Source organism: Dipodomys spectabilis, unplaced genomic scaffold (assembly GCF_019054845.1).
Source record: "Dipodomys spectabilis isolate Male_0828 unplaced genomic scaffold, ASM1905484v1 ptg000584l, whole genome shotgun sequence".
Classification (NCBI taxonomy): domain Eukaryota; kingdom Metazoa; phylum Chordata; class Mammalia; order Rodentia; family Heteromyidae; genus Dipodomys; species Dipodomys spectabilis.
In genome coordinates, this window is record NW_024871261.1 from 253,198 (window position 1) to 279,250 (window position 26,053).

General features: G+C 39.7%; 2 long non-coding RNA genes across 2 annotated transcripts; one reads left to right on the forward strand and one right to left on the reverse strand.

Moving 5' to 3' along the window:
• The first annotated feature begins 405 nt into the window (after positions 1-405).
• Positions 406-17,075, forward strand: LOC122100573. The gene is made up of 4 exons (XR_006146202.1): positions 406-726; positions 1,132-1,145; positions 12,211-12,216; positions 17,065-17,075. It is a non-coding gene; the product is annotated as an uncharacterized LOC122100573 (long non-coding RNA).
• LOC122100574 lies at positions 1,245-25,197 on the reverse strand. Its single transcript, XR_006146203.1, has 3 exons — positions 25,186-25,197; positions 13,133-13,136; positions 1,245-1,386 (listed from the first exon to the last, which is right to left on the reverse strand). It is a non-coding gene; the product is annotated as an uncharacterized LOC122100574 (long non-coding RNA).
• Positions 25,198-26,053: the final 856 nt, after the last annotated feature.

The following is a 26,053-nucleotide window of genomic DNA, read 5'->3' on the forward strand; positions in this document are numbered from 1 at the left end:
ACTGCAAATTCTAGGATTGTTAGAAGTGTGAGGATAATGAATGCTGCCAGCGATCCAATTGGGCTAATAGAATAGATTGCTAAGGCAGCTCCTCCGATTAGGTGAATTAGGAGGTGGCCAGCTGTAATGTTGGCTGTTAGTCGTACGGCGAGGGCTATAGGTTGGATTAATAGGCTGATGGATTCGATGATGATAAGTATTGGGATTAATGGTAATGGAGTTCCTTGTGGTAGAAAGTGGGCTAGTGATGATTTAGTTTTGTATCGGAATCCTAGTAGGACAGTTCCTGCTCATAGCGGGATAGCTATTCCTAGATTTATGGAGAGTTGGGTAGTGGGAGTAAATGAATGAGGTAGGAGGCCTAGAAGGTTTGTGGAGCCAATAAAGATGATAAGGGATGTAAGTAGGAGTGTGCAGGCGCGTCCTTTTAGGCTGTGCATGCTTATTATTTGCTTAATGATTGCGTTTATGAGTCATGATTGGAAAGTAGTGAGACGATTATTGATTAGTCGTTTTGGTTGTGGAAATAGGATGGATGGGAATATAATGATTGCAATAACGAGGGGTAGGCCTAAGAGTGTAGGGGTAGTGAAAGGGGTGAATAAATTTTCGTTCATTTTAGTTCTCAAGGATTAGATGCTTTGGTGTATAGAAAATTTTTGGTCTGTGGTTGTGGGTGGAAAGTGAAGGTTTTAAATTTTAATTGGAAAATAATGAATAGGGTAAGTGTGGTTCCTATAATGGTAACAAATCATGGTGATGTATCTAATTGTGGCATATCATTATGGGACAATTGGTGTCCTGTCTTTAACTTAAAAGGTTAATGCTTTAATAGCCTCATAATGGGGTCTAAAGTATTGTTGTTGATCATGATTCAAAATATTTAAGTGGGACTATTTCGACGACAATTGGTATGAAACTATGGTTGGAACCGCAGATCTCAGAGCATTGGCCATAGAATAGTCCTGGTCGTGTAGATGATAGGGTGGCTTGGTTTAGTCGTCCTGGGATAGCATCTGTTTTGATTCCTAGTGAGGGTACTGCTCACGAATGTAGTACATCTTCTGAGGAAACTAGTATGTGGATGGGTAGATCTATTGGGAGGACGACTCGGTTGTCTACTTCTAGGAGATGTAGTTCTCCAGGTTTAAGGTCAGATGTGGCGATTATGTAGGAGTCAAATATAAGGTCGTTGAAGTCGGTATATTCGTAGCTTCAGTATCATTGATGTCCTATGGTCTTTACTGTTAGTGCTGGGTCGTTGATTTCGTCTATTATATAAAGAATGCAAAGGGAGGGTAAAGCAATCATAACTAGGATAACGGCTGGAAGAATTGTTCAGATAGTTTCTACTTCTTGAGCATCCATAGTGCTAGTGTGGGTGAGCTTAGTGGTTAATATCAATGAAATGATATATAGGACTAGGGTGCTAATAAGAAATATGATTATGAGAGTATGGTCATGGAAGTCAGTTAATTCTTCTATGATTGGAGATGAAGCATCTTGAAGTCCTATTTGAAGGGGGTAAGCCATAGAGATATATAAGTATTAGGCTTATAATTTAACTTTGACAAAGTTATGTAATTAATTTTACTAATATCTCATTTTGAGAAAGACATATTGGATATGGGACTGGCTTGAAACCAGTTTTAGGGGGTTCAAATCCTTCCTTTCTTAGTTGGCCGGTTTTACATAGGCTGGTTCTTCGAAGGTGTGGAATGGTGGTGGACATCCATGTATTCATTCAAGGTTTGTTGATGTTATTTGCACTGTTGTTACTTCACGTTTTGATGCGAATGCTTCTCAGATTATGAAAATTATTAGGATTACGGCTGTTAGGGAAATAAATGAACCTATAGATGAAATTGTGTTTCATGTAGTGTAGGCGTCTGGATAGTCGGAGTATCGTCGTGGTATACCTGCTAGTCCTAGGAAATGTTGAGGGAAGAAGGTCATATTTACACCAATAAATATAATGGTGAAGTGTGTTTTAGCTCATATGTCACTTAGTGTATAGCCGGTAAATAGAGGGAATCAGTGAACGAAGCCTCCTATAATGGCAAATATAGCTCCTATAGAAAGAACGTAGTGGAAATGGGCTACTACGTAGTATGTATCGTGAAGTACGATGTCTAGGGATGAGTTTGATAGAACAATTCCGGTTAGTCCACCTACTGTGAATAGGAAAATGAATCCTAGTGCTCATAATATGGCTGGCGATCATTTAATATTTCCTCCGTGGAGAGTAGCTAGTCAGCTGAATACTTTCACTCCTGTTGGGATAGCAATAATTATTGTAGCAGATGTAAAGTAGGCTCGAGTATCTACGTCTATTCCTACTGTAAATATATGGTGTGCTCATACAATGAATCCTAGGAATCCAATAGATATTATGGCTCACACTATGCCTATATATCCGAAGGGTTCTTTTTTTCCTGAATAATATGTAACGATATGTGAGATTATTCCGAATCCGGGAAGAATGAGAATGTAGACTTCTGGATGGCCGAAAAATCAAAATAGGTGTTGGTAAAGTACTGGGTCTCCGCCTCCTGCAGGGTCGAAGAAAGTTGTGTTAAGATTACGATCTGTTAGAAGCATAGTAATTCCTGCAGCTAATACTGGAAGGGATAGTAGAAGAAGGACAGCTGTAATAAGGACAGATCAGACAAATAGGGGTGTCTGATATTGTGATATTGCGGGTGGTTTTATATTAATAATAGTAGTGATGAAGTTAATAGCTCTGAGGATAGATGATACTCCTGCTAAGTGAAGAGAGAAAATTGTCAGGTCGACAGAAGCTCCAGCATGTGCTAGATTTCCTGCTAAAGGTGGGTATACAGTTCATCCTGTTCCGGCTCCAGATTCAATTATGGAAGATGCTAATAGGAGAAGGAATGAAGGTGGTAAGAGTCAGAAGCTTATATTATTTATTCATGGAAAAGCCATGTCGGGTGCGCCGATTATTAGGGGGACTAGTCAGTTTCCGAACCCACCGATTATAATGGGTATTACTATAAAGAAAATTATTACAAATGCGTGGGCAGTAACAATTACATTGTAAATTTGGTCGTCTCCTAATAGGGAACCAGGTTGACCTAGTTCTGCTCGAATTAGGATGCTTAGTCCTGTTCCTACTATTCCGGCTCAAGCACCGAAGATTATATAAAGGGTTCCGATGTCTTTGTGATTAGTTGAGAATAGTCAACGGTTAATGAACATAGGTAGAATGGCTGAGTAAGGCATTAGACTGTAAATCTAACTACAGAGGTTAATTCCTCTTTTTACCAGTGAAGTCCTGAGGTGCATCGCATGTTGAATTGCAAATTCAAAGGAGCAGCTTCAATCCTGCCGGGACTTCTCCCGCCTCCTTTCTTTTTTTAGGCGGGAGAAGTAGATTGAAGCCAGTTGATTAAGGTGTTTAGCTGTTAACTAAAGATATGTAGGTTAAAATCCTATCAATCTAGAAAGGATTTAGCTTAATTAAAGCTATTGATTTGCGTTCATCAGATGTAGATGGAAGGTCTGCAGTCCTTATGGTCAGAAATTAAGTTTATGGACTTACTTAGAGCTTTGAAGGCTCTTGGTCTAAATTAACCTAAATTTCTATATAATAGTTGTGATTATTGGTGTTAAAGGTAAATAGAAGGATGAAATAATTAATATTGTAGGGATTGTTGTTGGGGCTTTTTGGTTCGGATGGTGTCATTTGAATCTGGTATTGTTGGATAGTGGAAATAGGGTGAGGGAAGTTGAATAAATTAATCGTATGTAAAAGAATAGGTTTAGAAGGGCTATTATTGCTATGGCTAGACTGGTTGTGATTATGTCATTGAAGATTATCTCTTGGATGATCAATCATTTTGGTAGGAAACCGGTGAGGGGAGGTAGACCTCCTAGGGATATTAAGCATAAGAGGGTTGCTAGGGTTATTAGGGGGTGTGAATTTCATGTTGAAGTAAGTGATGAGGTAGTTGTGATGGATAGGGAGTTTAGTGAGATGAAGAGGGTTGTAGTGAGGATAATATAGATGATTAGGTTGAGGATTATTGTAGAGGGGTTGTAGATTATTACTGCTATTATTCAGCCTATATGGGCGATTGATGAATATGATATGATTTTTCGTAGTTGGGTTTGGTTTAGGCCTCCTCAGCCTCCTAACAAGATTGATAGAATAGCTATGGGTAGGATTAGGTTTTTTTCTATGAATGGGGAGAGTTGGTAGAAGATTGAGATTGGAGCTAGCTTCTGTCAGGTTAACAGAATTAATCCGGATAGCAGGGGGATGCCTTGGGTAACTTCTGGGACTCACAGGTGGAATGGGGCTAGACCTAAGTTTATTGCTAGGGCGATTAGTAACGTTAGGGATGTTAGTGGATTGGGTGGTTGTTGAATATCTCATTGTCCCGAGTGGTGAAAGTTGTTTGTGATAGCGAATATTAGGATTATGGATGCAGTTGCTTGGGTTAAAAAGTATTTTGATGCAGCTTCGGTTGATCGTGGATTTTTATTAATTGTTATGAGGGGAATTATAGATAATATGTTGATCTCTAGACCCACTCATGTGAGTATTCAGAGTGAGCTTGTTATTGCAATGGCAGTGCCTAGAATCATAGTGAATATAATTAGAATAAATGCAATGGTATTAATTAGTATGGGAAGAGTTGGAACCAATGTTTTCGGGGTATGGGCCCGATAGCTTAATTAGCTTACCTTACTAGGATTTGGTGTAATTGGTAGCACGGAGAAATTTGAATTCTCAGGTTAGGTTCGAGTCCTAAAGTTCTAGAAATAAGAGGACTTGAACCTCTATGTTTTACTCTATCAAAGTAGCTCTTTTGTCAGACATATTTCTATAATATTGGAGGGATGCTTGCTGTGGAGATTGGGATAGCAATATACCATATACATAGGGCTTGTGTTAGTGGTAAGAAATTTTTTCATAATAAATGTATTAGTTGGTCGTAACGGAAGCGTGGGTAGGATGCTCGAATTCATAGAAATATTGATGATAGGATTAGTGTTTTGACAGCGAAGTTGCATGAGTGAACACACATGCACCATGGAAGTCAAACCGAGGGGCAAAGTTAGTTCCTCTGATTCAGATGCCCCTGATGGTCATAGGTCCCCTTTTTATTCCCCCAATTGGAGGGGATGTATGGAACCCTATGCGATCTGTGAGAGATACCTGCTAGACGCGGACACCTACAAACCATCAACAGAGGGGCGGAGTGCTGGGGAAGTAACCTACTAGGAGGTCTACCCTGGAAGGGAAGGGCCACCTGAGAGCCTGGACCCTAGGCCACAGGATTTGCTTCCCCAAGCGTATCCGGTCAATCTGGCACCAGGAGCAAACAGGCCCTTGGAATGGTATCCATGGGAAGCTAAGGATCTTAAAGAGCTCTGCAACAAGGTGGTGGAAGATGGCCCAAACTCTCCTTGGGCCCAGAGCTTATTACAGGACATTGCTTACCACCCAGGTGTCCCTAAAGCCTGGCTGGATGTGGCTAAAGCCGTCCTCACCAGTTCTCAGTTTATTAAATGTGTGCTTTCTTTAAGGAGGAATGCAGAGGGCAAGTAGAAAATAATTGTCAGGTTCAATCCACGATACTTATTACTTATGCCATGTTAACAGGGACGGGGAAGGGTACTCCACTGGCGTCAAACAGGCGGAAATACCTGGCCCATACCATGACCAGGTGAGGCAAGCAGGACTGGCTGCGTGGTACAAACTGGATGATGGCCCTACTGAGTCCTCCATAGCAGGAGTGAGGCAAAAACCTGGTGAGCCTCCAGCTGAGTTTGTAGACTGAGTCCAACAGAGCATTCACCACAAGCTGCCAGCAGGGAACCTCTGAGATCAGTTTGTAAAGCTACTGGTCTGGGAAGGGATGAATTCAGACCACTACATGGCCTGTGCGGGATTGAGAGAGCATTCACTGAGCAGATGGGTGGTGACCTCACAGGTTGTGGGGATGCAACAGCACCAGTCCCAATCACTAGCTTTACCTTTACAGGCTCAGACATCTGCAATGACTGAGGCTAATGCCCAGGGGCTGGCAGCCCAGGGCCGAGGAACCCCAAGATCATCGGGGAGAGGGACTTGCAGGGTGTAGGGGGTAATTTCCCACCCCCCCCAGCCGTTTGGCGGGGGGATTGTTGTAAGCAGTCCTTCTTAAAGTGTCTCTCTTGCAAGTCCCTCTCTCTGATGATCAACCCAACAGGTGACCTGGACAGTGATCAGCGCTGACAATGCAGAAATCATCAATAGACCACAAGAGAAGATGTACCTTTGACCTGGAGGCCTGACCTTCATTTTGATTACCACCCTATGTCATTATGTATGGACCATTTAATATTTCTGTAGGAGCAACTTATTTTGTATTACTTGCTCTAATTGTTCTTTTACTACTTGCTTGTACAACCACCTTTTGTTATGCTTTCCTGTAAACATGTCTAAAATCTGCTCCAGAACAACCCCCACCTCTGGACTCTGAAGTGGTAAAGACTGCTCTCCCATCCCTGGCTAATGCTAAAGGACTGCTAATGACATTGCTTGGCCTGGGAACGCTTTTGCTAATTGTTTTCTATGCCTTACTTGCTTTATACGTGCACTGCAAAACTCTTATGAGCTTAGCCAGCCAGTTACATAAGATCAAGCTCCAAGTGAATAAATTTCCCCCGAGAGGGATCGCAGCCAGAGATGGATAAGAGGGGGTGTCAGTCTGGCCAACCTAAGACAGGGCCTTCAGCTTCGCTCTGAAGAAGTTCCCGATGACAGATCAGGCAGACAAGGCGATCCATCCAACCTAAGATAGGCGGGTTCGCTTCCTTAAACAAAGACAGGGGAGATGCTGGGAGCCATTTGGAGCTTAAAGTAAAGCTCAAAGTCATCTTGACCCCTGTGCTCACTTAAAGGCACGTACAAGGAACTGGCTTACTTAAAAGACACCAGGTGCCCAGTATTGCTCTGCTATGTCTGCAATTGGTTTTAAATTTTCCTTATTTTTCTGCACTATAGTAGAATGGCAGTGTGGGTACCCACGAGGATGCACCATGCCGCATGTGTGGAACTCCCAATACCCAGGGTTCTCCCAGGTTCTGAAGAGGATGACCTTACGAGATACTGACTTTTATATATGCCCAGGAATTAATTGAACTGCTTTGGACATTTCTAACTGTCGTGGGATTGATGTTTATTATTGTCCTAGATGGGGATGTGAGGTAACTGGGACGGCCTCTTGGCTCATACACAAGGGCCCTCCTTATCCTTGTCTGGCGAATCTCAACACCCAGACTTGCCTCAAACCCCCTGCATGGCCAATGCTATCCTTACCAATGGAATCCTTTTAAAATAACCTTTACAGCGGAGGGGAAAAGATAACTAACTTGGAGGTGGGTCTGCCATTAAAACAAAAAAGAGGGAATCTATAGAGCACATGGGCAGCAAAGATGACACTGAAGGGGAGTGGAGTGGGCAGAGCCCGATTTGCTTTACAGTAAGTAACCAGACCATGGAAGCTTAGGTGCATGATAGGGTGTGACCTTGACAGTGATTGGTTCCTCTTCCTCCCCTCCCATGCCACCCACTCTTTGTTGCTTTAAAAACGGCTTGCTCTGTGTTAATAAACGAGTTTCCCTGCTTGAGTTGACTCCCTGCTGCATCTGATTGTCTCCCAGGATGAGGGAGGCTGGGGAACGTGCGAGTGGCTGCACTTACCTTTCCTAGGACCCTGTCCATCTTTTGTGGGATGAATGAAGACCCGACAACATGGTAGGTGGGATTCTAACACAGCTAGCCACAACTCCTACTCTATCCAAATAGGTATTCAGCTTATGAATGGATGAATATTGTGCCCCACCCCCACTCCGGGGCTCAATCTCAAGTCCCAGGAACCCCCTAGCTCCTTAGTTGCTCACAGGCTGGTATCCTCACCTAGACCCTTTCGCCAATTGGGCCTGCTAAGCTCTGAGTTCAAATCCCAATACAGCCAAAAGATGAAACCTAATGTGAGAAGCCCATCGATCCACCTGTTTTCCTGTCCTGTGAAAGTCCTGGGTCTCAGGGAGGATGGAGAATTCTAAATAGGCAACTCTATAACCATAGGAAAAATTTGTTATCTGTGTCAGCCCAGTTATGTCTGTCATCATACTCAATAAAACACAAATGCATCCATGACTAAGACACACAATAAAAAGAGTAACTACACTGAACTCATGATGCATTCCATACATATATGTAAATAGAGATCCTATGTGTAAAATAGGTGGGTACATTAATTTTTCCAGTGCTGGGGCTTCAATTCAGGACCTGTGACCTGGCCTGATATTGTAGTCTTCAAGGATGGTGAGCTTCCATTTCCCCCAGAGTGTTATAGATTTACCCAGAACTGAGTTGGAATCCCAGCTGTGGCAGAAAAATGGTGCGAGTTCTGAGCCAGGTTTTATTATTATTATTATTATTGCCAATGAAAGGATTTGAACTCAGTTTGTGGTAACTCTGCCTCAGCTTCAATCACCTCAGGGTGGTGGGCTGCCATGGGCCCATTGCCGATCCTGGGATACTAGGCCCTGAAGTCTTGCAGGAAAACACACACACACACACACACACACACACACACACACACACACAGAGTATGATATATATATATATATATATATATATATATGTATGTATGTATATATATATATATATGGAGAGAGAAAGAGAGAGAGAGAGAGAGGAAAGCCGCGGGATGAATTTTTACATTTTGTTCCTTTCCAAGGTGACCATCCTGGGTCTTAATAACATGCCTACAAAGAGTACTTCACCTTGCATTGGTGAAGGATAGTGGGCTATTGGGGAAGCCATAGGCCCATGCAGCAATGTAGGCCCTGAGTTCGAGTCCTGGTCCTGACACCTACCAATATGTGGAATTCCCAAGATACTCGTTCTTATGCATCGAAATACCAATGGAACGTGAGCAAACTCATGATTAAATGAGAAGTTTCTGAGTTCATCAATAAGTCTAGTCTAAAATTAGATGCAATGATCCTAGGACGCTGATTGATCTTAATGAATAGTCTATTAAGCATGAAAAGAATCCTATTCCTTCAGTGGTGGCATAATAACTACCTAAGAGTTGGTAGGAAAGTAGTTGATATACTTGAATCCTAGGCAGTTGTCTCTGGTACTCTATACAAATATATATTTATTGGTATACTACCAGCTGCCTATCCATATATGGCTATTTTGTCCAGTGCTGTGGCTCAATTACATGGTCTGGGAACTGCCTGGCAGCTTTGTGGGCTAGAGGTTGCCATGTTGACACACCCATTCATGAATTGGGTCTGCTAGGCCCTGAGTTCAGGTCCCAGCACTGCCAACAACTGGATCGTGGAGTAAGAAGTGGAGTGTAACACCTGTTTTCTTTTTCTCTGAGTGTCCTGGGTGTAATACATGAAGGAGAAAATGTATACAAATCTAGATATATGTGATATAATGTCATCAATATAATAAATGGAATGTCTGTTATCACAGTCAATAAAATAAGTGGTAAATAAATGAATAAAACAGAAATACAATAAATAACCACAACAAACAAGATATGGACTGAACATCTATAGGTAGGTACAAATCCTATCTTTACAATGTATATAAATAGTGTGTTTCCAAGGGCTGGGTCATGAATTCAGGCATAGGGAGCAGGCCTGACTTTCTTGTCCTCAAGCATGGTGAGCTTCCCTTTCATCCACAGTGCTGCAGAGTTACCCAGACCCTAAATTCAAATCCAAAGCCTTACAGATAAAACGGCAACAACTGCAAGCCAGGGAGTTTTTTTGTTTTTTGTTTTTGTTTTTTGCCAAGCAAGGTCTTGAACTCAAATCATGGCAACTCTGCCTCAGCTTCCATCACCCTAGGCTGGGGTGCAGCCACTGGAACAACAGACGATCCTGGGATCCTAGACCTCCAGGCCTTGCGGGGGGGGGGGATGCACAGAAAATAAGTGGTGGGATGGCCTTTTTAGATTTTGCACCATGACCATCTGGGTCGGAATGACACAGCTCCAAAGGGTACTTCAACTTACATTGCTGAAGGCTGGTGGGCTATTGAGCTATTGGGCCATAGTCCTGCATGGCAATATAGGGCTAGAGTCGATTCCAAGTCATGTCACTTCTGGATGATGGGAGATCCTAAGAGACTCGTTCCAATTTATAAGAATAACGATGGAATGTTTTAAATGTCATAGTTAAATGAGTTGCTCGTGAATGATACTCGTATAAAATTAGACATCATGTTTCAGTCGTCTGGTTGATTTTATATAATATGAAACATTAAAAGAATACTCTTTTTTTTTTTTTTGGTCGGTCGTGGGGCTTGAACTCTGGGCCTGGGCACTGTTCCTCAGCTCTTCAGCTCAAGGCGAGCGCTCTACCACTTGAGCTACAGCGCTACTTCTGGTTTTCTGGTGATTTATTGGAGATAGGAGTCTCACAGTCTTTCCTGCCCGGGGTTGGCTTTGAACTGTGATCATCAGATCTCAGCCTCCTGAGTAGCTAGGATTACAGGCGTGAGCCACCAGCGCCCGGCTAGAATACTCTTTCTTACAGGGATGCAATGATTTCAGGACACCGATTTTCTTAAGAGTTTATTTATTTATTTTTTATTGTGAAAATACTGTACAGAGGGGTTACAATTACACGGGAAAGATAATGAGTACATTTCTTATCAAGCATTGTAGCCTCTTCTTTTGTTTCCCCTTCCCTTTCATTCCCATCCTTCTCCTGTCTCCCCACTCAATCCTCCCCACCCCCCCTTCCCCACCTCACCCCCTCAACAAAGTTGTAAAATTAGTTTTCAACATAACTACTTGTACATCTCATTGAGGATGAAAACAATAACATTAATTACATGGAGGTATAATAATACCCAAGAATTGTTAGGAATGTAGTCTATATAACTGAATAATGGATAGACATCTCTGGCACTCTATAAAGATATATATTTATTAGCGTACTACCATCTGAGTGTCAATCTGTTCTTATTTTGTCAACCGCTGGGGCTCTATCTCAGGCCCTGGGAACTTCCTGTCAGCTCAATTTGCCCCAGGATGGCATGTTGACACTGACCCATTCATGAATTTGGTTCTGTAGGCCATGAGTTCAGATGCCAGAACTCCCAAACAATGAATCGTGGAGTAAAAAGCTGATGGTGACACATGTTTTCCTTTTCTGTGAAAGTCCTGGGTGTCACATTTGAAGTAGGATACATATGCACACCTATATCCTATGTAATCAACGTAATCAATGTTCTATGTGCCATAATAGACAATAAAATAAATAGTCAATACATGAACAAACAAAAAATAAAATGAATAAATATACTGAACTCAATATGTGCATACATATGTCTGTAAATATAAATCATATATTTAAAATGTACGTGAATAGGATTGTATCTAGTGCAGAGGCTCGATTTCAGGCCTAAGGAACAGACTTGAATTTCTTGACTTCAAGGAGGCAAGCCTCTCCTTCCCACACAGTGAAACAGAGTTACCAAGAACATGAGTTCAAATCCCAGTCCTGGCAGAAAAATGGCATCTCTATGCAATATGACACCCAATTCTTAGGTATTTCATTCTGCCTCCATTTAATGAATGTGATTGTTTAAATGCTTAATAAAGTATTAACTAAAATCGATCAGTTTTGTATAATATAATTGTGTATAATTTTATACTGGAATTATTCAAGAACTGCCCATTAAATCATGACATACATCATATTCCATTGGTATTCATATGGATGAAATGAGTTTCTTAGGATCTCCTGCCATCTGGAAGTGGCAGGACCAAGATTCAAACTGTGGGCACCAGCTCCCACCACTTAAACCTGAGGATTGGGAACTCACTGGTCTGTCTAAGAACATCAGCAAGACCAATGATTAGCCAGGCACTACTGGCTGTCAGCAGTCCTCCTTGATACTTACAAGGCTGTGAAAGGAGGGTCATTTTCAAAGTCACCGTAGGCAGGAAAGTCCTTGAGACCACTGTCCAACTTAAGTGGCAACAAAGCCACAAGAAGAGACGTGTTGATGTTGGTATAATTTGTGGAGGGGAAGGGGAAAAACAAGTCGTTTAAATAAGGATACAGGTGGACCTGTTGCAACAATGAGAAGTACAAGTCTTTATGTCGAAAACGAACTTTACAACTTTGTTGGGAGTGGGCGGGGAGGATTGGGTGGGGGGGGCGGGGGAGGATGGGAAGGGATGGGAAGGGTAAACAAAAGAGGAGGCTACAATGCTTAATAAGAAATGTACTCATTATCTTGCCCATGTAATTGTAACCCCTCTGTACAGTATTTTCACAATAAAAAATAAATAAAAAAAAAAAAAAAAAGAAGAGACGTGTGTCTCACACTAGCCTTGATCAAATGCAGCTCACAGACTGTGCCCAGATCCTGAGTTTAAGGTCCAAGACTGGCAACAAACAGACATACACAACAATTTGTGCAGCCATCCAGATAAAGCAGGTCACCCTTTTGTCCCCAACTGAATTGGACAGAGTTCCCTGGGAAAGGGTCTGGCGAAGCTGCTGTCATCTTTACTCCGCCCATGCTGCCTGCATCACAGGATTCCAGCCACAACCCCATTCTTTCATGGTTCTTTCTGACCAAATGGGATTCAAGAATGCTGGCCACGCCCACATTCCATGCTGCCCTGTAGCACCAGAATTCCCTCTGTTGGTTGACACCACTACTGGCCATTGAGGAAAGTAGAGGTAGCTGAGTGGTGAGCAAGAGATTCGAGGAAACTTTGGAGTAGGTTAGGATATTGACGCCTAGTCACTGAGTGAGAGAAGAAAGGATTTCCCAGAGCCTGGGAATGTGGCCATCCCATCTTTCCCATCACAGCTCTCAGATGTCTGATACAACAAGATTCCGTGAGAGAGCTGAGGACAAGAACAACTACAAGAACACCAGCAGAAGAATACTCCCATCAGATCTGCAACATTCAACAAAACAAAGAACACGAAAAAGGGAGGGATGCTCAAGACAAACATCATCTTATAAATATGATAGAAACAATTGAATAAAAGGAAAAAAAAACAAAAAAATTTGAATACTTATCTTGGGGTTCATTCCACTAATATCAACTTATCTGAACTTTTCTGCTTGACTCAGACATATACTAGATATTGCAAATAAGGGAAACCATGGGACCTATGTTTATTTGGGTCTGGCTTACTTCACATAATATAATTTTTTCCAAGTCTTTCCATTTTCTAACAAATGTGGCAATGTCATTCTTTCTGATGGAGGCATAGAATTCCATTGGGTATATATACCACGTTGTCTTGATCCATTCATCTACTGAGAGGCATCTGGGTTGGTTCCATAACTTAGCTATGGTAAAAAATGCTGCAATAAAAATAGTCGTGTTGGAAACTTTAGTTTGGTCTTGTTTGTGATCATTTGGGTAAATGCCCAAAAGTGGGATTGCCGGGTCATAAGGGAACTCTATGTGGAGTCTTTTGAGGAACCTCCATACTACTTTCCAAAGTGGTTGAACAAGTTTACACTCCCACCAACAATGCAGTAAGGTTCCCTTCTGTCCATATTCCCTCCAGCAGCTCTTGTTATTAGAATTCTTGTTTATAACCATTTTAACTGGAATGAGGTGGTATATCATTGTTGTTTTGATTTGCATTTCTTTTATGGCTAGAGAGCTTGAGCATATTTTCATGTGTCTATTGGCCATCCTTCTTTCTCTTCAGAGAAGTTTCTCTTTAAGTCTTTAGCACAGTTATTTATTGGGCAATTGTTTGTTTGAAGATTTGTTTTGTGGGGATTTAAAATTTTAAGTTCCAGGTATATTTTAGATATGAGACCCTTGTCTGTTGTATGGCTAGTGAAAAATCTTCTCCCAATCCGTGGGCTTTCTATTGATTTTGCTAGCTTTATCCTTTGCCATGCAGAAGCTCTGAAATTTCATGCAATGTCAATTTTCCACCCTTTCTTTCATTTGTTGTGTTTGTGGGTCTCTATTAAAAAAATTTCGGCCTGCACCAAGGAGGCTTAGGGTTTCTCCTACTCCATTCTATAATGTTTTCAGAGTATCTGCTTTGACTCTGAGGTCTTTGATCCATTTATAGTTGATTCTGGTGCAAGTTGATATATAAGGATCTAGCTTTAGTTTTCCACAAGTAGTTAACCAATTTTGCCAGCACAATTTACTGAAGAGACTCTCTTTCTTCCATTCTATTTTTGTTAGCTCTCTTATTGAAAATTAGATGGCTACAGGTCTTTAGGTTCATTTCTGGGTTTTCAAGTCTATTCAATTGGTCCTGCAGTCTGCTCTTGTGCCAGTACCACTGTTCTTTCTGTTAAAGATTGTTATTGTTATTCGGGGTCTTTTATTGTTCTATATCAATTTTTGGATTGAGTCTTCTATTTCCCTGAAGAATGAAATTGGAATATTGATAGGTATCACATTGAATTTGTAGATAGCCTTGGGAAGTATTGCCATTTTCACGATGTTGATTTTTCCAATCCAGGAGCATCAGAGTTTTTGCCACATTCTAAGTTCTGTTTTGATTTCGTTTTTCAGGTTTTTAAAGTTTTCATCATAGATGTCCTTCACTTGTTTGGTTAATTCCTAGGTATTTTATTTTTTGTGGAGCTATTACGAATGGAGTTGCTTTCCTGATTTCAGCTACACTTTTCTCATTGTTGGCATATAGAAAAGCCATTGATTTTTGAAGGCTAATTTTATACCCTGATACTTTACGAAAGTTTTGAATCACCTTGAAGAATTTGAGAGCAGAATCCATGGGATTCTTTAAATGCAAGATCATGTCATCTGCAAAGAGGGAAAGTTTTACTTTCTTTTTCCCTATTTGGAACCCCTTGATGTTTGTATCTTTTATTATTGCTGTCCTTAAGCATTCCAATACTGGATTGAAGAGCAATGAAGTGAGTAGGCATCCTTGTCTCGTTCCTGAGTTTAGAGGACATGGCGTTAATTTTTCAACATTGAGCATAATACTGGCTAGAGGTTTTAATATACAGTCTTTATTTTATTGAGGAAGGTTCCATGGATTCCTAGTCTTTGCAGAACCTTCATCACAAAGGGGTGTTGGATCTTGTCAAATGTTTTCTCTGCATCTATTGAGATAACGATGTGGTTCTTATTCTTGCTCTTGTTGATGTGATGAATTATGTTATTTGATTTGCGGATTTCGAACCAGCATTTCATCCCTGAAATGAATCCTGTTTGATTGTGGCATATGATTTTTTGGATGAATTGTTGAAGTTGATTGGCCAAAATTTTGTTGAGAAGTTTTGCATCAATGTTCATCAAAGAAGTGGGTCTATAGTTCTCTTTCTTTGATGAGTCCCTGCCTGATTTTTGGATGAGGGTTATTATAGCTTCATAGGATGAATTTGGTAGTGAACTTTCTCTTTCAATTCCATTTAAAATTTGAAAGAGTATTGGTGTGTGTTCTGCTTTGAATTCCTTGTAGAACTCTGCTGTAAAACCATGCGGTCCTGGGCTTTTCTTAGATGGGAGGTCTCATTGCTGTTTCTATTTCAATGCTTGATATGGGCTAGTTAAGATGGTTTAACTCATCTTGATTTAGTTTTGGCATGTTGATATTTGCTAGGAAAAGGTCCATTTCTGCCAAGTTCTCAGACATATTAGCATAAATGTTTGAGAAGTATTCCCTTATAATGTTCTGAATCTTGTTTGTTTCTGTGGTGATATTTCCATTCTCATCTCTGAGTTTATTTATTAGGGTGTATTCTCTTCTTCTTCTGATAAGATTTGCTGGGGGTCTATTTATTTTGTTGATTTTTTAGAAGAATCATCTCTTTGTTTTGTTGATTCTTTCTATTTTTTATTCTAATTCATTTAATTCTGATTTAATTTTAATTATTTCTTTCCTTCTACAAGATTGGGGTTCATCTTGCTCTTTTTCAAGGAGGCTCAGCTGTCTCATTAAATTGTTAGTTTCGGATCTTTCGAATTTATTGATGTAAGAACTCAAAGATATAACTTGCCTGTGAGTACTGCCTTTGCTGTGTCCCAGAGGAGCTAGTAGTTTGTGTGCTCATTTATGTTGAATACCTTGATCACATGAATTTCGTTTCTAATCTCTTCCATGACCTACTGGTGGTTCAACAGTGTGTTGTTCAGCCTCCATATGTTACAGGACTTTCTTTGGTGGCTTTTGGTGTTGAGTTCTAATTTTTTTCCCTTGTGATCTGAGAGAATGCAAGGTTTTACTACAGTGTTCCTGAATTTGGAAAAGTTTGCTTTGGGACCTAAAATGTAGTCTATTTTGGAAAATGTTCCATGTGCTGCTGTGAAGAACGTGTATTCTGATGATGCTGGGTGAAATATTTGGTAGGTGTCTGTTAAATGTAGTTGCTCTATGCAGTTGTTTATATCTCCGGTTTCTCTGTTGAGTTTTTGCCAAGTTGATCTATCTAGTGGGGATAGTCGTGTATTAAAGTCCCTGATAATTAATGTATTTGGATCTAAATGAGATTTGAGAGAAAGTAGTGTTTTTTGCATAAATTTGGATGATTCATTGTTTGGCGAATAGAGATTTAGAGTTGTAATAACCTCCTGAAGTAGAGATCCCTTAATTAGTATTGAGAGACCTTCTTTATCTCCTCTAACTAATTTTAATTTGAAGTCTATTTTATCTGATATTCGTATTGCAACTCCTGCCTGTTTATAGGGAGCTGTTTGCTTGGTAGATTTTGTTCCAGCCTTTCACATTCAAAATGTGTTGTTTTTATGGACAAGGTGGGATTCCTGAAGGCAATAGGTAGAAGGATCTTCCTTTTTAATCCAACTAGTCTACGTCGCTTAATTGGAGAGTTAAGCCCATTAATGTAAAGAGATAGGACTTAGAGGTATTTGGGAGTTCCTGCCATTTTATTCATCTTCTTTAAGGCTGCCGCAACTGAGTACTTCCTATGGTTCTTGGATTCTCACCTTGGGTGCGGTTTCTTGGTGTTTATTGTGGTCTTGTAGGTTTTCTATGTGTAGGACATCTTTAGGTGTCTTTGTAGAGCTGGTTTGGTGGAGATATATTGTTTCAATTTTTCTTTACTATGGAAGTTTTTTATTTGACCTTCAGATATGAAGGAGAGTTTAACTGTGTACAGTATTCTTGGTTGATAGTTGCTTGTCTTTAGGGGATGGTATACATCATTCCAGGCTTTTCTTGCTTTAATTTTCTCTGCTGAGAAATCTGAGGTGATTCTCATTGGTTTCCCTTTATAGGTTATTGATCTTTTCTCCTTGACAGCTTTAAAGATTTTTTTCTTGGTCTGAATTGATCCTGTGCGGATAATAATTTGACGGTAGGATGTCCTGTTCTGGTCTGGTCTATTTGGAGTTCTAAAAGCTTCTTGTATTTGAATAGCCCTGTCTTTTTACATGTTTGGGAAGTTCTCTGCTAGGATCTTGTTAAACAAATTTCCTAGACCATTAACTTCTGTCTCTAGGTGTTCCTCTACACCCATTATCCTCAGATTAGGCCTTCTGATGGTGTTTTCCAAATAGATTTGAGGAGATATATCATATTTCTAGGATTTGTCTTGGATGGTTTTATGTTCTTTCTCTATAATATCTAGGCTGTATTCAATCCCTGAGATTCGATCTTCTGCATGGTCTAACCTACTGTCAAGACTTTCTACTTCGTTTTTTATTATTTCTTCTAATTGGTTGACTTTGATGACTTCAAATTCTTTGTTGGAACTTTGTTCTAGATCTTGTAAGAACTTCTTTACTTCCTTACTTTGGTGCTCAGTGTTTATTCTCAAATCACTTAGTTGATTGGTTATGGTTTCCTAGGACTCGCATTCCTTCTGTTGTTTTCGAATGAGCATTCCCTTTGCCGTCTCACTGATTTCTTTCAGCTCTCTGTTTCTGTATTCCACTAATGCCTCCATTGATCTTTGTCCGTTCTCATCCCGATCTCTCAGTTCCTGTATTTCTCTTTGATTAGCATCCCCACGTTTACACATTTCCTGAATTTCTCTTTGAGTGTCCTCAGCCTGTTCACGCCATTCCTGACTTTCTCTTTGTCTGTGCTCAGCCAGCTCACGTAATTGCTGTCTATCTCTTTGACTGATCTCAACCTGCTCACACAATTCCTTTATTTCTCTTTGAGTGTTCTCAATCTGCTCATGAAATTCCTGTATCAATCTTTGAGTAGCTTCCTCAAGCTAATGCTTCTCCTGTATTGATCTTTGGTTTGCCTCCTCTTTCTCCCTATCATGCTCACATTGAGACTTTTGCAGGTTTTAACTCTTTTCATTTACCATGTTTACCTGTAGTGTTTGTAGAGCTTTTTGAGAACTCTCCTCTGGATTATTCATTATCTCTTTTCTCCCCTGATTGTCATGAATGGGAGTTGAGAACCCCTGGCTTGACATTTTTCTTGTGTTTTTCCGGCTTGTTCTGCCCATTTGGGATGAGAATAACACGTTTTTTGCTAGAACACTATTTTAAGATAAGCATAAACCAAAGTCCGTAGTTGCACAGTCAAAAGTCTGCAGATACAATCTGGTTCAAGAGATACAATCTATTGAACATCAAACAACTATGTCTTTATGGCCTAAGAACAGCAAAGGAGAATTTGGCAACCAGAAATTATTAGGTTTAGGTAAAATTTGGGGAACAATAGGATTGGAGGGATGTGGGAAAGTGAGGGAGAGTGGAATTAACCGTTTCCTCATCTCAAAGAGGGAAAGTGATTGGAGAGAATGATAGCAGCTACAGAAAAAATAGTAAGAAAAAAAGAAAAAGGAAAAAAGACAAGAAAAAATGGAAAAACACAAATTTAATATTAAAAAATGAAACCCTTAAAAGCTGTGAGTTTGAAGAAGTAGTATTCAGAGAAGAATGGGGATGGGATGAAAGGAGGGGAGGCATAGAAAAGAGACATGAAAAACGAAAAATAAAGATGTTTTAAAATATTATATGGGTATAAATAGGTAATACTGCTATTAAAGAATTTATCTCTAAGAGGTTTTGAATTGAGTAATAAATTTCTGGATTAAGTATGTACACAATGTAGGATAAGATCTAATAATCGATGACGGGTATATTTGAGGTTGACCACAACAGAAATTAAGTCATGCAGAAACGAATAAAAGAGAAGTGAAAAGAATGAGAACAGAAAGGAAGAAAGAAAGAAAGAAAGAAAGAAAGAAAGAAAGAAAGAAAGAAAGAAAGAAAGAAAGAAAGAAAGAAAGAAAGAAAGAAAGAAAGAAAGAAAGAAAGAAAGAAAGGGAACAAAAGTTCAGTAGAGATTAAAAAATAAGCACACACACATATTCACCTAAAATAAAAATTATATGAGGAAGAAAACAATAAACAATAAAAACAAAAATTAAAAAAGCAAAAAATTAAAAATAACGTACAAAAACAAAAAGAAAGTTCTTTCATTTTTTTTTTGTGGGCTGGGGGATAGGAAGATTCTGTATTTCCCTTGTGTCAGTAACCAGACTCTTGGTGGAGTCCCTGGTCGGCTTGTGGTGTTTGGTTTTCCTGTGGCTTGATTTGTTACTTAAGGCAGTTTGTTTGGGCAAGCCGAAAAATGCTCTGCTTTGTGATCGTCCTCTCAGGCTAGTTCAGTGGGAGAGGGATCTGTTCTGAGTATTGCAAAAGAGGGAGATGTCTGTTTTCTCTTGTTTGGAGATGCTTTGATGAGGTTAGGTTCTGGGTAGAGTTGAGGCCTTTCAGCAAACAGTAGCTTTTCCCTGAGGGGCTAGCTTCTGAGACACTCACAGAGCACAGCCTGCAGCCTTTCTCAGAGTTTATGTTTACTGAATTTCAATAGAATGTCTAAGCTGCTTTAGGGAGGCACAGGCTCTGGCTCTGTTTACCCAGTGAAGAAAGCCACTCCCAGGGGGCAGATTTACTCTGCCTGGGGTGGGTGACTTTTTCCTGGGTGGAGTTGAACCTGGCAGGTCTGGCCAGGTTCATGTGACCTGCCAAATAGCTGTCTTGTTTTCTCCCAAGGCCTGAATTGGAACTGGCAACTCAGCCAAGCCTTTGTCAGTATCAAAGATGGAGATCTCCAGTAATGGGGTGGGGCATGAATGCCTTCCCTCCTCTGATCCCTAAGAAGGAGTGAGGATGTCAGGCTTCTACTCCACGCTGCCGGAGTCTTGGTTCCTGGGTCGTCTCTGGTCTGCTATCTGCAGTGTGAAGATATCTGCTCCTTGTCAGTTCTTGCTGGTGTTGAGTAGAATCAGCTTGCCCGCTGCATCTGGTGCCTTTGTCCCAGACCCTCTGTGTTGCAGGTATGACGGCTACGGGCACCGCCGCTGCTGCTGCTGCTGCTGCCACAAGGCAAAGAGACACATCTGAGCACTTGCCAGGAGCGGCAAGTGCTCAGATCTGTCTCTTTGCCTTGATTTTCCCTCTCTGGCAAAACTCTCTGTACTGTGATGGCACACTTGGTGTAATTCTCTGGCCTAGTACTGTTCACTGGAACACTAAAACTGCTTTTTTATGCTAGAGCTTGTTTAGCCTCCAGCTTCTTCTCCGCCATCTTCCTGACCTTATCTTGAGGCTTATTTTATATTCCTGATATTTTTTCTACAGTTGTAGTTAATTTTTCATGATGGGCTAATGGATATATGAAAGTAAACTGAATGCTTATCCCATTAATCCTTTGCCACTTGTCTAATACCAATATAAATTATCCATGTGTTTGATTTAATGAAAAAAACAACAGATATAAGCAAGATAAACCAGTCTGTTGTAGACAAGTATTTTCACCTTTATTTTGAAAGTTGGTCCTTTTTATCACTACAGAATATTCTTGAGAAAATGTGCTCCAGGCTCTACAACTGAAGAATATTATGGTTTGATCTATTATAAGAGAAGGAAGGAAGGGGAACCTTCCTTCCAAATGTTTGATTCCAGGAATGTGATATGCTTTATGGTGCCTGCTTGGAAATGAACAATTTTCACAGTCAACCTTGGAACGCCATCTTGATAGACAACTTCTGTAAGTGGTTACAAAGCATTATTGATGGCTTTGCAAGGATGCCTGATTGCCTCATTGTGGGACAATTAAAACAGGAATTTAGTAAGCTGCTCTTTGTATCTTTAGAAAAACCCATCGACTCTAGGCCAGGGGATCACAGGGGCCAAGAGAAACTACTACCTTGAATAGTAATCCTAGACCTCTAAAACAAAACACACACACACACACATGCACACACACACACACACACACACACACACACACACACACACACACACACTAACAAATACACAAAAAGCACTCCAGTAAGCACAGCCAGGCAGGGTTGCTATCACAGCCTAAATGAAATCAGGCAAAAAACAGAAGCTGAGAGTCATTTAGCTGATAACTAAAATATTTTTTATGAGGCAAACTCAAATGTGACTCCAGAGAGAGAGTCAGAAAGACTGATCAGAGACACTAAAATTGGTCACACAAAGATTGGAAAGTAGAATGCCTTGTAGAACAAATAAATCATAGAAAGCCTTTGCATGTAATAACAAGACAGCAGATCAAATTCCAGAAATGCACATTTTCTTAGTAGTCAGCTTAATCAACTATCAATACAAATCTTTGAATTCTTAAATATTTGACCATATGTGGGAGAAGGCTGAAGAGAAAGAAAATGTCATCATTCTCTTAGGAGGTCCAATATCACATTAATAAGTAATCTAGCAGAGATTTGTAATAAAAAGAAAACACAATTCTTCCAAATGAGGGTTTTATTTCTTTTGATGTAAAAGTTCTTAAATTAGGTGCCAGCAATTACCATACAATTGATCCAGTCCCTCAGCTGAGTTGATATTGACTGCAGTATTCCCACATGAAGGAAAAGAGAAAATTTACAAATGTCTGATGAAATGAGTTAAAGGTGAAGTGTTCTAATAATAGTATCTGTGGTTTAGACACAGGTGAAGAGGGCGATTTTCTTTTCTAATAATCCCCCATTTTTACCTGGTGCCAGTGGCTCACAGCTATAATCCTAGCTACTCAGGAAGCTGAGATCTGAGGACTTCATTTCAAAGACAGCCTGGGCAAGAAAGCCCTGAAACTCTTATTTCCATTTAACCCCCAGAAAACCAGAAGAGGCACTTTCACTCAAGAGGTAGAGCACTCACCTTGAGTTGAAGAGTTCAGGGACAGTTCCCAAGCCCAGACTTCAAGCACCTCGAACAACAACAACAAATCCCCATTTCATGGACTGCCTACATCTTCTCCTAACATTCAACAAAGGAGCCATTTTATCCCCCACTACCTTTAAGTCCTAAACTAGCTACTGGAAATAGATTGATTTGGTATCTTATATCAAACTGTTCATATTTGCGGAAACAAACACCAGCAGTGGTAAATTTTTTCCAGTCCTTCAACTCTGGGCCTGGGCCCTGAACATGGATATACTGGTAGCTTTCATGTGAGGCTGTTTGTTATTGATTGGATTACTGCCCCTGAGGGAAATTACTGGGTCTTAAGGGAGATATAGGTTTAGTCTTTTCAGGAAACTCCGTACTGCATTCCACAATAGTTGAACGAGTTTAATTTCCCACCAACAGTGTAATAGAGTTCCCAATTGTCCAGCATTTGCTAGTCTTAGTTTTCTTGGTAATGGCCATATTAACTGGGACGAGGTAGAATCTGTCTTGTTTACTTATAGATTTGTATGCACCTTCTAGTTTCAATAAATGAATGAATCCATGAAACCTATATTGCTCTGTGTCTGCATTCCTTTCTCTTTTCTATTAATATAATTTTCCCAAACTTTTTATTTTCCTTACCACTGGTGAAAAGTCATCTTTCTGATGGGTGAATATAATCCCATTGTGTGTGTGTGTGTGTGTGTGTGTGTGTGTGTGTGTGTGTGTGTGTGTGTGTGTAAGATGACTATAGGCACATGAATTCACTTCTAAGCATTCTGTATCATCTGAAATTTTGTAATTCCATATTAAAGTTGGATTGCTTTCTCTACTGCATGGAAGAATATTGTTAGGATTTTGATGAGTATTGCATTGCAAAATTGGGGAAAATATTGCAATGTTTAAAATGTTAATTCTTCTAACCAGGAACATTGAAAGACTTTCTATTTCCTTGAATCTCCTTCAATTTCCCTTTGTATATTTTTAAAGTTTTCACATATAGGTCCTTCACAATTTTAATTTAATTAATTCCTAGTTTTGTTGTTGTTGTTTTGTTCTGTGTAGATTTAATTTGTTTTTGAGGCTAATACATATAGGTTGTATTTTGAATTTCAGCGTGGATCTTCCCATTGTTGGTAACAGAAAAACTACTGATTCTTGTGGTTTTTATACCCAGCTACATTGCTGAAGGTTAGCATCACCTGTACTAACTTGAGGGAGGAAGCCACAGGGTCTTTTAAATACAGCGACATTTCATCTGTAAAAAGGGATAGTTTTACTTCTTCCATATTTGGATCTGCTTGATGTTTTTCTCTTGTCTATTGTTCTTACAAGAAATTCCACTACCATATTGAAGAGTAGTAGAGAGAGTGGACATCTTGTCTCATTCCTGATGTTAATGTCTTCAGGCTTCCACCGTGAGGTAAATGCTAATTATCTGTGTCATATACATACTCAGTGTTATATTGAGGAATGTTCCATGCATTCTTAGCTTCTCAGACCTTTTAATCATAAAGCGGTATTGGAGCTTGTTAAAAGCTATTTCTACATCCCTATAGACGATCATGTGTTTCTTGACCCTGCTTCTGCTGATAGTTTGTATTATGTTTATTCACAAGAATATTAAATCGACTTTTATCCAAGTTGAATCCTATTTGATCATACCATATGATTTTTTTTAGTTGCTGAAATTGGTTAGTGAGAATTTTATTAAGAAGTTCTTCTTTAATGCTAATCAGTGTTGAGTCCATAGTTCTCTTTCTTTGGTGAGTCCCTACGTGATTTGGGGAAGAGTCTAATTCTAGCTTCATAGAATGTGTTTGATAATGTGTCTCTCATAGATACTAGATGGATGCATCTTGTTTTTAAATGCTATCTAATCTATGTCTTCTATTTGGAAATTTAAGTCCATTGCTATTGAGAGTTAAGGCAGAAATATCTGATAAGTCCTGCTATGTTATACACCTGTTGTTAGGAGCTGTGCCTGATGTACTCTTAATAAATTTACCTTGAACTCTTGTAGGGAACATTTTATATAACCAGTTCCTGTTCTTCTTGATCTTCTCTATGTAGGATATATTTGATTAAATTCTATCATGCTGATTTGATGGAAATACGTTGTTTCAAGTTGTCTTTGTGATGAAATATGTTTATTTATCCTTTAAATGTAAAGGAAAGTTTGGCTTGGGACCGTATTCACGGTTGGTAGTTGTTTACCTTTAGTGTTTGTCATACATCATTCCAGGCTCTCCTTTTTTTACCATATCAGCTAAGAAATCTGTTTCTATTCTGACTGTATATCCTTTATAAATAATCAATCTTTTCTCTACGGCAGCTTTAAGAATCCTTTCCTTGATCGTTAATGATCCTCTAATGGATTATGATGTCATGGTGGATTGTTCAGTTCTAGAATTCTGTGTTTGTTTAAAGGCTTCTCTTCTCTGAATGAGTCTATCTCTTTGGATGTTTGGCATGTTCTCTGCTAGAATTCTGTAATATGTTTCCCATCCATTTAGTTTCCTGCTCTTCTCCTTCTTGATACCTATCTCCTCAAAATTTGATCTTCTAACTGAGTCTTGACGTTCTGGCAAGATCATTTCTTATTTCTTGGATTTGTTCTAAATGATTGTTTCCTCTTCCCTATTAGAGCTATTTTGTATTTGGCCCTGAGATTATCTTCTATGTCATCTATTTGCTGTGGAGACTTTCTACTTTGTTTTTGATTTCCCCATCTTCTAGTTGGTAATATTTTAGGGGTTCTGTCTCTCTATTAAACCTTTGTTTTAGGTCTTTTATGGACTTTATGTACATTTTTTTTTGGATCCAGTCATGGGGACTTAACTCTGGGCCTGGGCACTGTCTCTCAGCTCTTCAGCTCAAGGCTAGCGCTCGACCACTTGAGCCACAGTGCCACTTCCGGGTTTTTTCTTTTTCTTTTTTCTTTTTTTCTTTCTTTTTTTTTTTTTTGCTTATGTGGTGCTGATGAATTGGACCCAGGTCCTCAGGCATGCAAGACAAGTGCTCTACCACTGAGCCACCTTCCCAGCCCTCTGTACATTTTTTCTTTGGGTGGGGGAGTTGCAAGCGTTGTTTTCTTAGCTGTGTCTTCTCTCATATCTTTAACTAGGCATCCATTTTTTCTTGAACTCCCTTGACTTCTCAGAATTTATTTATCTTTCTGTTTGTAGTCTTCATGAATTATTTTGCTAATCTTTGGTTGGTCTCATTTGTTCACAAATTTCCTTGTAGAGGTTTTCTATCTTTCCATTAATCACATTTTTCAGCAGTATCTGTAATACGTTTGATAACTCTCTTCTAGGTCCTTGATTGTCTGTTTTAATGCCTGGTTATTTACTGTGTGAATTATACTACCTTGAGGTCACTTTTCTTGTATTTTTCTGATTTGTTTTGTCCATTTGGAGGTTTTCTTTGGAGGATCTATGACCTTAATAGGTGATCTCTATGTTCTTGGTTGATTTGCCAGGTCTTTGTTTGGTCTCCTGTTATGATTTGTTTTTCTGGAATTGCATTTTTGTCAGGTCCATTAAGTGTAGTAATAGAAATCAGTTGTGGTGAGATGTTGTGATGTTAATATTTGTGGTTCCAGTGACAGTTCGGAATGTCCAGTGGTATGGTGAATTGTCTATGTGTACGGATGTGGCTTTCTCTGATGTATGCTTCTGTTCCTGCTTTTTTCCATGTTGCCCATTTATTTCCAGACTGCAGATGTGCTTTTGAATGTGTTGGCCAACACAGTCATAGCAGTCAACTACCTGGCTGGCACCTTTTCATAGAATTCTGTTTTTTTGTGAAGACAGTATAAAATCTTCTTATGAATTATATGTTTATAGTTATGTCAATTTTTATAGCTGCATATCTATAAT